The sequence below is a fragment of the Ursus americanus genome, chromosome 21 (genome assembly GCF_024610735.1).
Source record: "Ursus americanus isolate L20-20 chromosome 21, mUrsAme1.1.p, whole genome shotgun sequence".
Classification (NCBI taxonomy): Eukaryota; Metazoa; Chordata; class Mammalia; order Carnivora; family Ursidae; genus Ursus; species Ursus americanus.
In genome coordinates this window covers 22,096,889-22,112,986 of record NC_142147.1, presented here as the reverse complement: position 1 = coordinate 22,112,986, position 16,098 = coordinate 22,096,889, and the positions used below count along the sequence as shown (strand labels likewise).

Below are 16,098 nucleotides of genomic sequence, written 5' to 3'. Positions count from 1 at the left end.
GGATGTGGCACCAAGACCGAAACCCATGGACAAGTGAACATGGAGTATGGGTGTCCTTGAGGGGCACACTTGAGACAATGAAGAAAAAAGCCAGGTGTTTTGCCACCCAGGCAAATTGCCACAGCCCCCGTCACTGAGTGTAGCAAAGCAGGCTCAGCCCAAAGAGGAGCAGGCAGCAACACACCCTTCCTCTGAGTGCTCAAATCAAGATGCCATCTGTTTCACTCAACCATTTTACAGATTGAGAAATTCAGGTGAAGTCAACATGTTTTTACTGAGGACCATCCCTTTGTCCAGGCTTAGGAGGGACCTTGAGGGGAGGCAAGTAGGGGAGGGAGAGAAGATCCTAAGCTATCTAAGCTTCACTCCACGTAACAAGTAACCTGCCCAAGGCCTCAGGCCAATGTGATGTGAACAGGCACAAGGTTGAGCAGGATGACTGGAAAATGACAAGCTGGGTGCAGTGCTAGGGGCAGTGGCAGTCTGGGTGGATTTCTCAAAAGAAGTGGATTCTAGTCGACCTTGAAGGGTGGGAAGATTTGGAGAAGGAAGAGTAGGTTTGCCCAGCCCTTGAGGCTGGGTAGCTGGGCACAGCGTAGCAGGAAAAGGACCTGGCCCAACCTGATGACTTCAGTGAGACAGGGGGGCATCATGGGATGTCAGGCTGAAGAGGGTAGTGCAGGGCCCCAAACAAGAGGCTAAGGCTCTAGCTCTGGCCTGGAGATAGGAGGGAGCCTCTGCAGGTCTTACATTGGGGAAGGCAGGATGCTTTTCTCAGGTGTGTCCATGGTCAGTCTCCCCAAGGCTTAGGTGGTGGGACAATCTGTTAGGCTCCCTCCCTGCATAACCACCCTCAAAAATGTCTCTGCTTCTCAGGTCCTTAATGCTGGTGCAGTCTCATCCAAAAGGCCATCTTCTCCTCCCTGAGCTTCACACCCACCCTTGTGGTGAAATCCATTTGCAGGTACTTCTCCTCCTTGTTGTAGTGTGGCCAGTAGGGCAACTTCCCACCATTGGGGTTTCTGCCCAGAAGGAGGAAGGAAAGAGGATTGTTCATGCTTGTCTTCACCCTGCCTCCTTCTCTTACCCTACCCTGAGTCACCTTCCCTTTGGAAGTTGGGGTCCAAGAATTCTTTACAGAGATGATATTTAGACCTTTAAGAAAAATAGAAGAGTATGTGGTGGTAAGGGCCTTCCAGGCCCTTCCAGGAGGGAACAGTATGTGCAAAGCATTGGAGGTATGAAGGACCAGGGCTTTTGGAGGAAGCACGAGTGTAAAGTTACAAGAAAAATGTGGGGTGTGTGAAGAGGATGGATGTGGAGAGATGACACAGTAAAGATTTTGAAGATTTTCATGCCAAGAGGCTAAGGGGTTGGGACTTTAGTCTGGGGGCAGAGGGAAGCCATGAAGAGTTCTAAGCAGGTAAGTGACTTGGTCTGATGGTATTTCAGAAAGATCTCTTGAGCGTCATAAGGGAGATGGATAGAAAGGAGAGAGAATGTGGAGATGAGAGACTAGTCACAAGGCTAGCCAAAGCTCAGCCCAGATGTCACCTCTGCCAGGAAGCTGCTCCTGCCCCTCCAGGCTCAGTCAGACACCTCCTGTGTGCGCTCATAGTATCTTCTGCTCCCCCCAGTACAGCAACTTAATGTTTTTGTTATAACATTAACAAGCTGCTGGAGGATGAAGGTCATGTCTGCAAGATTCTTGAATTCCAGCTCCCAATATAGGGCTGCAAAAAACAGAGCATTATGAATGCATGAGTGAATGAAGAGTGTGGTCATGGGACAGACCTGTCATGCTAACATCCCACCGTGCTCCTTCCACTATTGCTTCCATACTGAAAGGCTTTCATTTTCGGGAACATTCTAGATTAGGAATTGCGTAGCTCCTTAGCATCGTTCAATGGAGAGGTGGCATCCCTCACCCCACACTATCCACTCAGCCCTAGGGGCCTTTCCTATCACCTCTGCCAACCCGTCTACTCAGCTGCCCCATCCTGTCCATCTGACCTCCTGCATCCCTCTGCAGTGACCTTCCACTTTCCATTCTTCCTGCTTCTGTTTCAGAGCCAGCCCTCATCATCTCCTCTGGGATATACCCCACCTCCCCTCCCAGTTGGCCTCCAGGCCTCTGCTCTTACTTCTTCCCAACCCAGTTCAGCTCACTGAGCCATCTCTCTAAACACACACTTGGCTGTGTCACTTCCCTGCCTCAAATCTTTCTCTGCTCTCCAATGTATTTTGAATAAGGCTACTTAACTTTTCTGGGCTCAATTGCTTCATCTGCAGAATGGAGAAAACTTCTCTTTTTGTAGAACTGTAGAAAGGATACTTCTCTTTCTGGATTGTTGAGGGAAATAAATGAATAAATACAAGGGCTTAGAACAGTGTCTGGGACATAGAAAGTGTTCAAGCATTTCAGTATTATCACTGTGGCAGGTAAAGCCCTGTGCGATGTGGTCCCATGTCACCTCCCAAATGTAGCCCTCAGAGGGTACCTGACCTTACACCCACACTCCAGGCACACTCCAGGTCAGTGTTTGCCCCACAGTCTCCAACCCAGGCCCCTGACTCCCAGGCCTGGTCTGGGCCCCAGCCTTGCCCATAGGGCAGATGGTGCACTCTGTTCGGATAGAGCTTTGGTAGGAGGTAGGGAGGCAGGAGGTGCCGGGTGATCTTTCTGGCCCACCACGGACTGAATGAGTATCCCTACTTTCAGCATTGTCCTCCCTGGGACTGGCTTGGTTTTCTCATCAGTGCTACCCCTGGGCGGAGTGGTACCCTTGGCAGGGGCGAGGGCAGGTCTGTGGACCGGAATGGTCCTGTACACTTACATCTGCACGTGGGTCTGTGCGGTGAAGGATGCACTCATGGGAACGCGCGGAACTGAGTCTGTGCTGCGTCTGTCCAGGCACTGCACTCACCAGTCCCGAGATACACATGGCCCCCGAAGACTGGCCAAACAGGGTTACACAGCCTGGGTCTCCACCGAAGGCTGCGATATTTTTTTGTACCCAGCCCTGAGCCGCCACCTGGTCCAGCAGCGCCCAGTTCCCGCCGGCCTGCCTGTCGCCTGCGCTGGGAGTGCGGTGCTTATAATCAGCGTCCGGAACCCCGACCGCCTGGTTGCTCCGGGGATTCTGCCTGGTTCTGCCTGGCCTCGCCTCGCCGCGTCCCTAAGACACCTGGTCTTGGGACTATCCCTCTTTCCCTAGAGTTAGGTCCCTTTCCGTCGCAGTATGGAGGGTCGGCCGAAGTTAGGCGCCACTCCTGCACGCACCTCTTGCAGCCATGCCCCCACATCCCCCTCCCCTATCCTTCCACCCTGTCCACGCCTCCTTTGCCCTGAGTCCGGAGGAAGCCAGGTCCCTGGTCCCCCGTGCAGGTCCCCGGCCCCGCCTACCTCAGGAAGCCCAGGATGCCGAGCTTATGGCTGCAGCAGCATGAGCAGCACTTTCTCGCGGCCGGCGAGTTCTGAGGCATCGCATATGGAAGCGGAGCCCACGAGGCAGGCGCCTCCTGGGAACCGGACTATCACCCGGGCGTGGAAAGCCGAGGCCTGAGCGGGAGGTGGGGGGCGGGGGTGGAGTGGCTGAGCCCGGCGGCGCACAGATGAACGTGAATACTCAGCGGCCGCAGAGCGTCCCCACGCGCACGCACTGCCGCGTGCACGTTCAGGTACGGACCGTCCTCGCTGAAGCTCAGCCACTTGTATTGTTTTCGCGTGTTGAGATACATGGAGGCGTTCTGCCCCAGGCGTCCTGAAGATCCCTGCGGGCACGATATGAATTTGGGCTCAGTGTGATGCCCGTAAAGGGGAGAATGGTTGCAAACCCAGTTCCTGCAGTTGAGGGAATAGAACCAAAAGCAAAATTTAGGCCGTGTGTGTGTGTGTGTGTGTGTGTGTGTGTGTGTGCGCGGCTATCTGCCTGTATCTGAGTGGCTTTCACTAGCCATAGGGTCCAGGGGTGGGAGGCAGCTTGGCCTGCCCAAGATCCACCCCTCTGCTTTGAGCCTGGCCTCATGAGTCTGTGTGGGGAGAGGTTCTCTGCTCCTGTTGGAGACCCTGTTGGTGCCGTCAAGCTAGAAACCTGGGTGCCCTGGGCACCTCTCTGTCTTTCATGTCCTCTCCTTCCCCTCAGTCTCTGTTCTGCCTTCCAAACAGCTCTTAAATAGGCCTCCTCCTCTGTTCCAGAGCTGCTGCCCTGCAAAGGCCATTACCACCTCTGGCCAGGACACTGCCCCACCCTCTTTACATCCCTTCCAACTCATCCTCCACAGAGGATTGATAGAAAACAAAAACCTGACCTTTCCGCTCCCCTCCTTAAAAATCACCCCCCCCCCCCGCCCCTGCTCAGGATAAGATCCAGATTCACTTGCACTGCCCCAGGCCCTCTCCATCTAGCTGTCTTCTGGCCACCCTTTCCTCCAGATACACATAGACCCTTGCCTCCCTACCTCTAAGCCCTTTTGCTCTGTCCCCTCTGCCAAATGCTTTCTCCTCTGCCTGGCAAACTCCTACTCATGTTTAAGCCCCCCCCCCCCTCAAGTGGTGCCCCCTCTGCTGGGCACTTCCCTCTGTGCTTCCGCAAAGCTGCAAAGCTCTATGCGTGTTGACTATAGTACTGGGTTGGAATTGTTTCATTTGGTTGTTTTTCTCCCCAAGCAACCAGGCACTCCCCAGGGGCAAGTATGGAAGAGGATTTATCTGAGTCCTGGCACCCATGTGGACATTTGTGGAGCTTGGCTCTTGGGCCACCTCACCTTTTCTCCCTGCTGGCCCAGCCCTGGGAGTGGCTGTTCTCAATAGTTGGAGCTGGGCCCATCTGACTGGCTACAGGAGACCTTGACTGCCTATTCTGCTCCATTCTCTGCTTGTTCCCTTGCTGCTCTGGCCCCAAACTAGTCATTATCCAAACTAGTCACTAGTCTTCTTCCCCTCTTAACTACCACCCTGTAGTCTGTTCTAAGCCATCCACAAATTCTTGTACCTGACACTCTGTGTTCCAAACAGCTATTGTCTGACAGCTCATGGCCAGTGTTCCAACAACTGACACCCAGACTTCGATGCCATGGATACCCCAATCTCTAAACCCCTGATCCTTGGGGCCCTAGTAATGGCTATCCCATGTTCTATCACCTGACCCATGGGATTCCAAATAACAATCACAGAGTGTTCAGAATGTCTGGGCTTCTCTCAGTGGTGGTCATTGTTCTAATGACTAACACCCCAGCATTCTAGTAACAGCCATTCATGTTCTAACAGTGGATGCCCTGTTCTCAACAATTAGACACCCAGGCTGGTGGTTGTAGGTTTTTTTTTTAACATTCTTTTTTAAAAAAGATTTATTTATTTATTTGAAAGAGAGAAGAGAGAATGCACATGAGCAGGGGAAGGGGCAGAGGGAGAGAGACTCTCAAGCAGAATCCACACTGAGTGCAGAGCTCTTGGTGGGCCTGATCTTACGATCCCAAAATCATGACCTGAGTCAAATCCAAAAGTTGGTTGCTCAACCGACTAAGCCACCCAGGCACCCCCTCCACTTTTTTTTTTTTTTTGAGAGAGAGAGAGAGAGAGAGAGAGAGAGCGCGCACGTACCTGTGGTGTGTGGAATGGGGGAGGGGCAGAGGGAGACGGAGAGAGAAAATCTCAAGCGGGCTCCACACCCAGCGCAGAGCCCAGCGTGCAGTCCAGTGCAGGGCTTGATCTTACAACCCTGAGATCTTGATCTGAGCTGAAATCAAGAGTCAGACGCTCAACCCTCTGAGCCACCCAGGCACGCCGGTGGTTGTAGTTTTTAATATCAGCTGACACCCAGGTTCCTACAGTAGACATTTTTCTAAACCCAGTGCTTTATCCAGCTGATTGTTAATGATTGCCACAGAATATTCTGGACAGTGGGTTACTCAGTGGTCTGAGTAAATAATAAACACATTTGTTCTGGGTAAATTCCCAAGCCCAGAGCTTCAAAGGGCAGTCATTATCTCACCATGCTCATGTGACTCAGGGTTTGAGCCCTGCTAGAGGTTGCATTAAGATTCTGGGACATTGAAACTGAACCTTAGCCTGTGACCTCTCCATCTTGGAGTTCCTTCTGCAGTGAAGGGCTGGATGTCCCATGTGGACTTGTCCTTGGGCTTAAGCCCTAAGTGAGAGGGAAGAGCTCAGGGTTAACTGAGTATGGTGTGTGTGTGTGTGTGTGTGTGTGTGTGTGTGTGTGTGAGAGAGAGAGAGAGAGAGAGAGAGAGAGAGAGGAAGGAAGGAAGGAAGGAAGGACGGACTGCTCCTCACACATTTTTAGGAGAACTCAGCTTCCCAGAAGGTCCCAGGGCACATCAGTGAGCACCTCCTTCTTACCTGGAGCTCTCCTGTGAGAGAGCCAAGAACAGAATTATCAGTGCCTTAAACACCACCTGGGCCAATTACTTCATTATATAGGTTTGGAAACTGAGGCCCAGAATGGGGCCCTGGCCCGCTTATGGCCACACAGTGTACTCTTTTCAGTGAGTTGTTCAAACCCTGACCCAGAGGCAGGCATAGGTCCACTGCGCTCCTTACGGTTTGCCCACTTCCCAGACAAGTAGTCCTTTGGCTCTTATGCAGGGGCATAGGTGGTGGCATTTCTGATTCCTTCCCAGGATTCTGGGGGCCCTGGGGCAGGAAACCTGCAGGCACCCACAAGAGGTTTGGAGAAGGAGACTCCTAGGAAGACAGTGATTGGTGCCTTCCCACGTGCATCTATTTTCCTTAGAATGTCCCATATTTGGTAACCACTAGAGGTTCCTTGGTGTGCAGGGTACCTAGGAAGAAAGGAGAAGGATCACTGTGGCGCCTGAAAGAACTCTGGCCCATCTGCCATAGCATCAGTCATAGCTTGAAGCTTTTCACAGTTGCGTATTTGCCCACTTTTTCTGTGTTTCTCTCAGTATTTTTCTCTCTCATTATTTGATTTAAGATTTCAACACTATGTTGGTAGGTGCATAAAGGTTCATGTCTGTTATATAAATTATTTTCTGTCATTTAATGTATCATTTAATGTCAATATCATTGTGTCATTTATTTTGATTCTACTTGTCTGATATTGCTATTACCATACCTCTTTCTTATTGCTAACATTTACCTTGCATCACACATGTAGGCATTCTCATTCATATGTCTACTTACATTAATACTCACATGTACATACAAATCTATACATACATAGACACATATAAGTTCAGCTCACGTACAATGAACATGCAGAAATACAAGAGCTAAATGCACACCCGTATGCATGCATGCGTATGTATGTAAGAAATGTCATATAAAGATTAAAGTATGTAACCATACTGTGGCATACATTCCCATATTACACACAGGCACACGGATGCACTACAAGTAGATCTACACCTTACCCAGCTCTTGGACTAAATATGAACTAGACCAAGTTGAATTTGACCTCTACCTATGGGCACTTCCTCCTCTTCTGGGCTCTCATCCTGCCCCACTCCCGTTGCCAGTCATCACTTAGGCCTCACATCTGTTGCCCTTTCCTGAAGCACCCTTGTCATTTCTTCCTTTCCTTTATCAAAACTGAATTGTTCTGTCCCCTGGTCCCCTGGGGCTCACTCTGCAAATGAGAGAAAGCAAATATGATCCAGGTATCCCTGAATTTGGCTGTGTATCGGAATCATGTGGGGGAAATCATTGTTAGAACCCAGGTTCCTAGGCCCAACCTCTGAATGAGAATCTCAGGGTTGCGTCAGGAAAGTAGATTTACAAACACCTCTGGGAGATGTTGCTGCATCTGGTTTTGGGAATAGCATTTGAATTGGTGTGATTGAGCACACCCTTACATCTCCAGCTGCAGGCAGCAAAAAGTTGGGCTCCTTGCTCAGTGGGGAGCCTGCTTCTCCCTTACCCTCTGTCCCTCCCCCTGTTTGTGCTGTCTCTCTCTCAAATAACTAAAAATAAAATCTTTAAAAAAATTGTGCATGTGATGAGTGTCCTGTAGCCTTGTTGGCAGCAGTCTCACCCCAACGTGACCAGAGGGATGGGTGAGGAAGGGATGTTATATCTACATTATATCATATATGTTACATGGTCAGTAATGGCTTGTTCTATAAGACTTTATAGCAGCAGATGGCTTAATGTGGAGGTTCTGAGCCAGGCTGCTGGGTTTGAATTCCAGCACTGCCATTCATAAGCTGTGTGACCTTGGGAAAATCACTTACCTTCTCTGAACCTCAGTTACTCCGTCTGTAAAATCAGCATAAGAGTAGTACTTAACTCATACAGTTGTGGTGAGGGTTAAATAGGCTAATGTAGGGAAGGCATTTAAAACAGGGAAAACCCATTATGTCAGCTGTTGTCACCAGTACTTAGGAAAAGGCTGATGTGGTTTAATAACTTGAAAAGGGCAGAATTTGAAATTACATATTAGCCATGGAGAGTGCACACCAAAACACTCCAAATATGTCTAAAATAACAGGAAGGATTAATGTCAAAATGGTGTCAGTGGTTGCCTCTGAGTTGCAGAGTCATCAGTGACCTTGATTTTTTTCTTTAATTTGTCTGTATTTTCCATATTTTCCTTAACAACATTACTGGAGGGAGCGCCTGAGTGGCCCAGTCAGTTGGGTGACCCTCTTAAACTCATCTCAGTTCTTGATCTAGGGGTCGTGAGTTCAAGCCCCACGTTGGGCTCCACGCTGTGTGTGGAGCCTACTTAAAAAAACAAAAACAAAACAACAACAACCAAACAAAAAACATTAGTGGAGAGTTTGCTATCAGTGTGGGGTTCAAGAGGCTAGGGATGGGAGGACAAGGAAGGCAGGACCAAGAAAGTAGGGGCTACCAGTAGCTCCATCTGGTCTGGACCATGACCCTCTTCCTGGACCACATTCCCCTTCTCGTTACCTCACTCTACCAGCCTCCCCTGCAGGTTGTGTGTGGCCGCATCAATAAGAGTATGGAGTCCCATTTAGGGGAGGTGACAGAGCTGCTTGTTTCTTCTGCCTAGGCTCTGACAAGGTTGGTTTACCTTAATGCACTAAGCATGTGTCACTCAAAGCAAGGGCGAAGCCAGGGGATGGAGGACAAGGGAAGAGAGTGGTAGAGAAGGCAGACAAGACTGTGGGTCTACCTTCCAGGCCTGGGGGCCAGTCACATATAGATTACTCCACTCAGCTGTGCAGCAAGTTGGCCAGTTCTTTTCTCTTTTTTAAATATTTTATTTAATTATTTATTTGAGAGTGAGTGAGCAAGAGAGAGCACAAGTGGGGTGCGGGGAGGGACAGAGGGAGAAGGAGAAGCAGACTCCCTGTTCAGTAGGGAACCTGACATGGGGCTCCATCCCAGGACCCTGAGATCATGACCTGAGTCAAAGACAGACGCTTAACTGACTGAGCCACCCAGGCACCCCGCAACTTGGCCAGTTCTGGGTGGGCCTTAAGGTTTGGTCCTGCTAACACCTTGCTCCACTCCTGCCACATCTCCCTGAGGAAGAAACAACCTTTCACCTGATCCATATGGGGAGGAGTGTGAGCTGGACTCACGTGGGCTCCATCCAATGTTCATGTGGGGCACAGGGGATGTCAAATGGGGGGTGGGGTCAGCCAGGTGGCTTTGGTGCAACATTATCTTAGGGCTAAGAATCTGTGATTCTGATACATAGCTCTAGGTGGCTTCTGTTCTGAGTCACCCAGCATCCTCTTTTTTTGGGGGAGGAAGACTGAAGCCCCATCTGGTCCACTGTTGGACTTTACACATAAACAGGCATGTCTGACAAGTGAGGTGGAGTGTTCTCAGAGGCCAGAGCATAGGGTGAAGTCACAGTCTCAGAGAGAGGAGACTTGCTTGGAGCTGACCTAGCAGTTGGGCCTGGGGTGGGAGGTAGAGGGCCTGGTTCTGAACCTACCAGCGTTCTGATGTGACCTCCCACCCACAGGGGGCAGTAGAGGGTACCTGTGAGGGTGAAGGAATCCTCTCACTGAGCTGAGATCCTGTGCCCAAGCCGGTCAGCGATGATTCTCACCAGGGTATATCAAACATGGGGGGAGGTACCCTTCTCTGTCCCAAACAGTATCAAAGGTAGTAGCTGCAGACCCACGGAGAATGTGTGTTTGTCGGGATGGCACTATTAAGGAATCTCTGGGACCATCTGGCTAACAAGGATTCATAGATGACCAGCACTGAGAAAGCCTAGAGGCCAGGAGAATGTAGCCAAAACCAAGCCATGGATGGTGGATAGACATAGGACCCCCACTAAGAGGGGCTTGGCCAGTGTGCCTGGCCGCCTCTGCATCTACGGGTGCTGCTCAAGAAAACACAGACTCATGGGGCGCCTGGGTGGCACAGCGGTTAAGCATCTGCCTTCGGCTCAGGGCGTGATCCCGGTGTCATGGGATTGAGCCCCACATCAGGCTCCTCCGCTGTGAGCCTGCTTCTTCCTCTCCCACTCCCCCTGCCTGTGTTCCCTCTCTCGCTGGCTGTCTCTATCTCTGTCGAATAAATAAATAAAATCTTAAAAAAAAAAAAAAAAAAAGAGAAAACACAGACTCAGTTCAGCTCTGGACTTGATAATTCCTGGGACCCCTTCATGGGCTGGAGGCTCCCAAACAGAGGAAGTCCAAAACTTATACTCTGAAAACTACCAAACATTGTCGTAAAAAATTAAAGTAGATCGGGGCACCTGGCTGCCTTGGTCGGTAGAGCATGAGACTCTTGCCCTTGGCATTGTGAGTTCAAGCGCCATGTTGGGCCTAGAGCCCACTTAAAAAAAAAAAAAAACAAATTAAAAAAAATAAAGTAGATGTAAACGAATGGGAAAACACTCCATGTTTATGCATGAAAAGACTTCATATTGTTAAGTATGTATGTGAAGTATGTTAAATAACACTCCCCAGATTGATCTGCAGATTCAGTGCCATCCCCATAAAAATCTCATCTGACTTCTTGGTAGAAATTGACAAGTGGATTCTAAAATTCATACAGAATTGCAAGGAACCTGGAATAGCCAAAACAATCAAGAACAACAATAAAGTAGGAAGATTCATAATTTCCTGTTTCAAAACTTATTACAAAGAAATGGTAATCAAGAGAGGGTCAAACATAGAAATTAATGGAACAGAATTGAGAGTCCATAAATTGACCCATGTATCTATGCTTGGCTGAGTTTCGACAAGGGTGCCGAGATCATCCAGTGGTGGGAAGAACGGTTCTTTTCAACAAAAGGTGTTGGGACAATTGGATAGCCACGTGCAAAAGAACAAAGAAAGTGAAGACAAGCCCCAGAATAGGAGAAAATATTTGCAAATCATAAAGCCATTAAGGGACTTGCATTCAGAATGTAAAAAGGACTCTTACAACTCAACAACAACAGAAAAAGACAAACAATTAGAAAATGGGCAAAGGATACGAAGAGATATTTTTCCAAGGAATATGTTTGAAAGGCCAATAAACATGGAAAGATGTTCAACATCATTAGCCATCAGGGAAATGCAAATCAAACCCAAAGTAGATGCCACTTCACACGCACTGGGGGCGGGGGACTGGAAAACCAAAGTCGGATAACAGATGTCGCCGAGGACATGGAGAAATCTAAATCCTCACGGACTTCTGGTAGGAATGTAAAATGCGGCAGCCACTTTGGAAACCAGTCTGGCAGGTCCTCAAATGATTAACCAGAAGAGTTACCGTATAACTTAGCAAGTTTACTCCTAGCGGGGTGTGTGTGTGTGTGTGTGTGTGTGTGTGTGTATTTCCAAGAGAAATAAAAACATGTCCACACAAAAACTTGTACACAAACATTTAGAGCAGCATTATTCGTAATAGCTACCAGGTAGAAACAACCCAAATGATGAGTCAACTGATGAATGGGAAACAAAATGTGGTATATCCATAAAATGGAATACTATCTGGCCAAAAGGAATGAAGTACTGAGAGATATGCTACACCGTGGGGGAATGTCTAAAAATTATGCTAAGTTGGAGAAGCCAATCACAGAAGACTACGTCTAATAAGATTCCATGAATATGAAATATCCAGAATAGAGAAGCTAATAAAGGCAGAAAGTAGATTAGATATGAAAAATCATTCCACTGTACACTTCAAATAGGTGAGTTGTATGGTATGTGAATACAGTCTCAAGAAAGCAATCTAAGAAGAAGGGAAAGCTGATGTGAAACAGACCGACAATACCGGTATTTTGGCAAGGATTTGGATCGACCAGAACCCTGTTGCGTTGCTGGTGGGAATGTGAATTGGTACAACTTCTTTGAAAACTGCTTGGCGTTATCCACTCCAGTTGAAAGCCACAGCACTGTGACTCAGCAATTCCATATCCCTCCACTAATTCCACATGGCAGATATATCCTGAATGAATGTGTCCGTATGTTCACCAGAAGACGTGTTAGAAAGTTCCTATCAACACCATTCATAAAAGCTCCAAACTGGAGACTACCCAAAGGCCTGTTAAGAGAACAGGAAACATGCTGCAGCGTCTTCACTCAATGAAATCCTCTGCGACAATGAGATTGAATGATCCACAGCTACCCAGGGCTCCTTGAATGCATCTCACAGACCTAATGTGGAGTGCAAGGGGCCTGACACAAAAGAGCATATACTGTATAATTCCATTTTTATTCCATTTCATTGAATCATATGCTGTGTGATTCCATTTAGCAGGCAAAACTACCCTCTGCCATTGCGAGTCAGTATCGCCATCACATTCAACTTTTTTTTTAAGATTTTATTTATTTATTTATTTGACACAGAGACAGCCAGTGAGAGAGACAGCCAGTGTGAGAGAGACAAGCAGGGGGAGTGGGAGAGGAAGAAGCAGGCTCCCAGCAGAGGAGCCTGATGTGGGGCTTGATCCCAGAACGCTGGGATCACGCCCTGAGCCAAAGGCAGACGCTTAACAACTGAGGCACCCAGGCACCCCTAGCCATCACCTTCAGAGGGGAGTCCTGGAAAGGGCACGGGGCGGGGGGACTGGTTCCAGGGGCTAATAATATTCTGTTTCTTGACCCAGGTGTGGTTACAGACTGGTGTGTATATGGATATTCATTTTGTGAAAATTAATCAAGCTGTATACTTAGGATTTGTGTACTTTTTGGTACATATATTATGTTTGAACATAGCAGTTTACTAAAAAAGAAAAATAAAGGAAAGTCTCGACGGGGGGAATTTTGTGGAACCAGTGACTCCTGACAGAGCAGGAGCCTCGGCAATGTGCAGAGCTACAGAGCATCTCCGGAGGATCTCTGGAGGTGGGAGAGGGCTGCTGAAACCTCTAGGACCCAAGAAGAAGCTGAGACTCTATTCTGGGGGAAAAGGCTGGGAATCAGAAAATACCACTTGCTTCAAATGGAACCTTCGGTCGCCGTATGATGAAGCAGGGCTAGTTCCAGAGGAAGGAAGGGAAGGGAGGGTCTAAGAGGTCTGCCACCTGACAGGTGCTCAGGGAACATCTGTGGGGACTGAGAGTCACATCCAAGTCACTGGGAAGTATGTTAGGGAGCTCCCAGGGCATGGAGGGGCCTCCAGGGGTTATCAAATCCACAGCCGAGCTGAGGCTATGCTTTATTGAGGAGCCAGCTGTGGATGCAGCTGTGGCCCCCGCACACCGGCTGAGCCCCTCCCAGGGTGTCCCTATCTGCCCCCTGCGGGTGGGAGGCTAGGCCAGAACCGTGCTCTCCGCCTTCACCCAGGCCCAGCCACTGAGATGGCTCTGAGCACAGGCTCCTTCTCTCTATAGGACCTGCGCCCCACCCTGTGATCTGACCTCTAAGGGCAGCCCACCCCACTTGCCAGACACGTCTGCATATGTCTAAAGCCCAATAGTGGACCAAATGGAGCCTTGGTATTCCCTCAAAACCAGAACATGCTGGGTGACTCAGGAGAGGACTCACCTAGTCTTATATATCAAAATGTCAGCTCTGGCCCGGCCAAGACTCTTTCCAAACACCTTTATTGTTGCCACTGCCATCATTATCATTATTCCTATTGTATAGGTAAGGACACTGAGACCCAGAATGGAGAAATGACTTGGCCCAGGCCTCACAAGAAATGTGACTTGCATTGCCACAAAGAAAGGTGGCTTACTGCCAGTAGAAAAAAGCAGGAGAAAAAGGGTGGGACCTTTGTTCATGTTGTTCCCTCTGTGTGGAATGCCCTTCCCTGCATTGTCAACAAGGTGAACTCCTGGCTATCCTCCAAAACTCAGCTTATCTCCTTCTGGGGTGCCTTTCTGATGTGCTACACCCTTATAGGACACAGCCAGACTCCTGCAGTTTCTTGCATGAGACCAACCTGCCCAGACTTTGTGCATAGACAAGGAACCTAAATCTCCACTGAGAGGGAAGGACCTGCCTGGACTCATGGAAAGACTCAGCCCAGAGACTGGCTCCCAAGGATAACCCTGGCTGCCTGCAGGTGAGCTCACCTCATGCCCTAGAGGTGGCCCAGGAGTGGGGTTGCAGGGTGAGAAGCTCTGACCTGAGCCAGCTGTCACTGGGGTCTGGTCCAATTAGGACATGACTGAGGAATTCCCACTGCCTACCTGTATTTTTCAGGTGGCCCTTACATAGTGTAGCCCCCCTGCCCCTGACTTCAAAGGTCCTAGGATACCTTTAGGCCCTCTTGCTGCTGCCTGCAATGCTGTCCCTTTCCCAAAACTCTGGCCATGGCATTTCTAGTGCCACTTGCCAAGCTCAGCCTGACACCCAGGTGTGCCTCCAGCTGGCCATATGGGGGCCAGGATGCAGCCCTGCAGGAATGGGCTCCTGAGGACTGACTCATGGGTGAAGCTCTGGGAGGCTGGGACGGGCCAGGAGCCTCAGTCCTGTGTTGGTACAAGGGTGACAGAGAGCCGGGCGGGGCCTTGCTCAGTCACACTGAGTCAGATTCTTCCTAACCCCTGGGGTGGTGACTTTAGGCAGCACCCACCCCAGGGGGTGGTTCGAACAGAGATTGGGCTCCTGGGGGCTTGCCCTGGCTCTGCCTCATACCTTGTCTGCCACACAGAGGTCCCCTCAGGAGGCCAGACCAGGCAGGGATGATAGGACTCTGACCACCCACCCATTTGCTTCTCTGAGAACCCTATGGTGATTCTGGGTCTGCTTGGAGGGCTTCCTGGTCTCCTAGGAGGCCTGGGGGCCCAATGCTCCCGTCACTGCTTATCCCATCCAAGGGGAGTGATGGTCTGGCTCAGAGTCTTCACTTGGTTGGGGCCCTGAATGGTACTGGGGTGTGATGGGGCCTGGAGATTAGAGAGAAAGATAGCCTGGATGCTCACCCTCCATGGTGGGGGTGGGCTCAACACAGCCCTTTACCTTGCAAGCTCCCCTATACCTGCAGACCCAATCAGTGGCTGGTGAGGCCCTGGAGTCTGGTCAGGGGCAGGCCTGTGCACACGGACCCGCTGTAGCAACCACAGTCCAGATGCGAGGACGGAGGGGGCTTTTATGGCCTGCGAGCAAGAGCAGCGCTGGACCCTGTCATCTCTCTGTGGGCTGTGCTACCACAGTTGGAAGCTGTTACCCTGCAAGACCCCTCTCTCTGGCCTTCCCTTGCTGGCCTTAACCCCTCGGTTAGAATTCAAGTCCCTCCACCTACGTCAGCCTCCGAGAACTCTCAACTCCAGCAAAGTTCATTCTAGATATGAGGGCACATTCTGAAGGGGGAAGGACGACTTGGAGGCCTACAGATTTAGGTATGAGTCTGGCTCTGTCATCGCTGTGTTTGTAGCCTCAAGCAAGGCACCTCCCCTCTGATTCTCAGTTTCCTCATCTGTAGAATGGAGAGCCACTCAGGACCCTGAAGGACCATTCAGGACCCCAGAGGACTGTCCAGAGGCCTGAGGGAGAGGATGAATGTGAGTAAGCCTGACACGGAGGAGAACTTAGCAAGTGTCCTTGTGGTGAGGCCTGGCCAGCTGATTGCCTTGTGCCCTGAGCCCGGTCAAAATTGTAGTCAAGGGATCCGTATGATTCAAAGGACAGTATGATGGGAGGCAGAGAGCATTTACTGAGCATTTGGTGTGTGTCAGGCACTATGCTAGGCACTTTATAGCTGATTATCATTCGATGCCCACAGCAGATCTATGAAAG

At 49.9% G+C, this 16,098-nt stretch overlaps 1 pseudogene across 1 annotated transcript; it reads right to left on the bottom strand.

The window, feature by feature from the left end:
* Window positions 1-255: 255 nt before the first annotated feature.
* Window positions 256-10,520, bottom strand: LOC123803451 (carboxylesterase 4A-like; annotated as a pseudogene). Its single transcript, XR_015728161.1, has 5 exons — window positions 5,603-10,520; window positions 3,407-3,774; window positions 2,838-3,081; window positions 2,207-2,343; window positions 256-1,379 (listed from the first exon to the last, which is right to left on the bottom strand). The product of XR_015728161.1 is annotated as a carboxylesterase 4A-like (transcript).
* Between the last annotated feature and the right edge of the window lie 5,578 nt (window positions 10,521-16,098).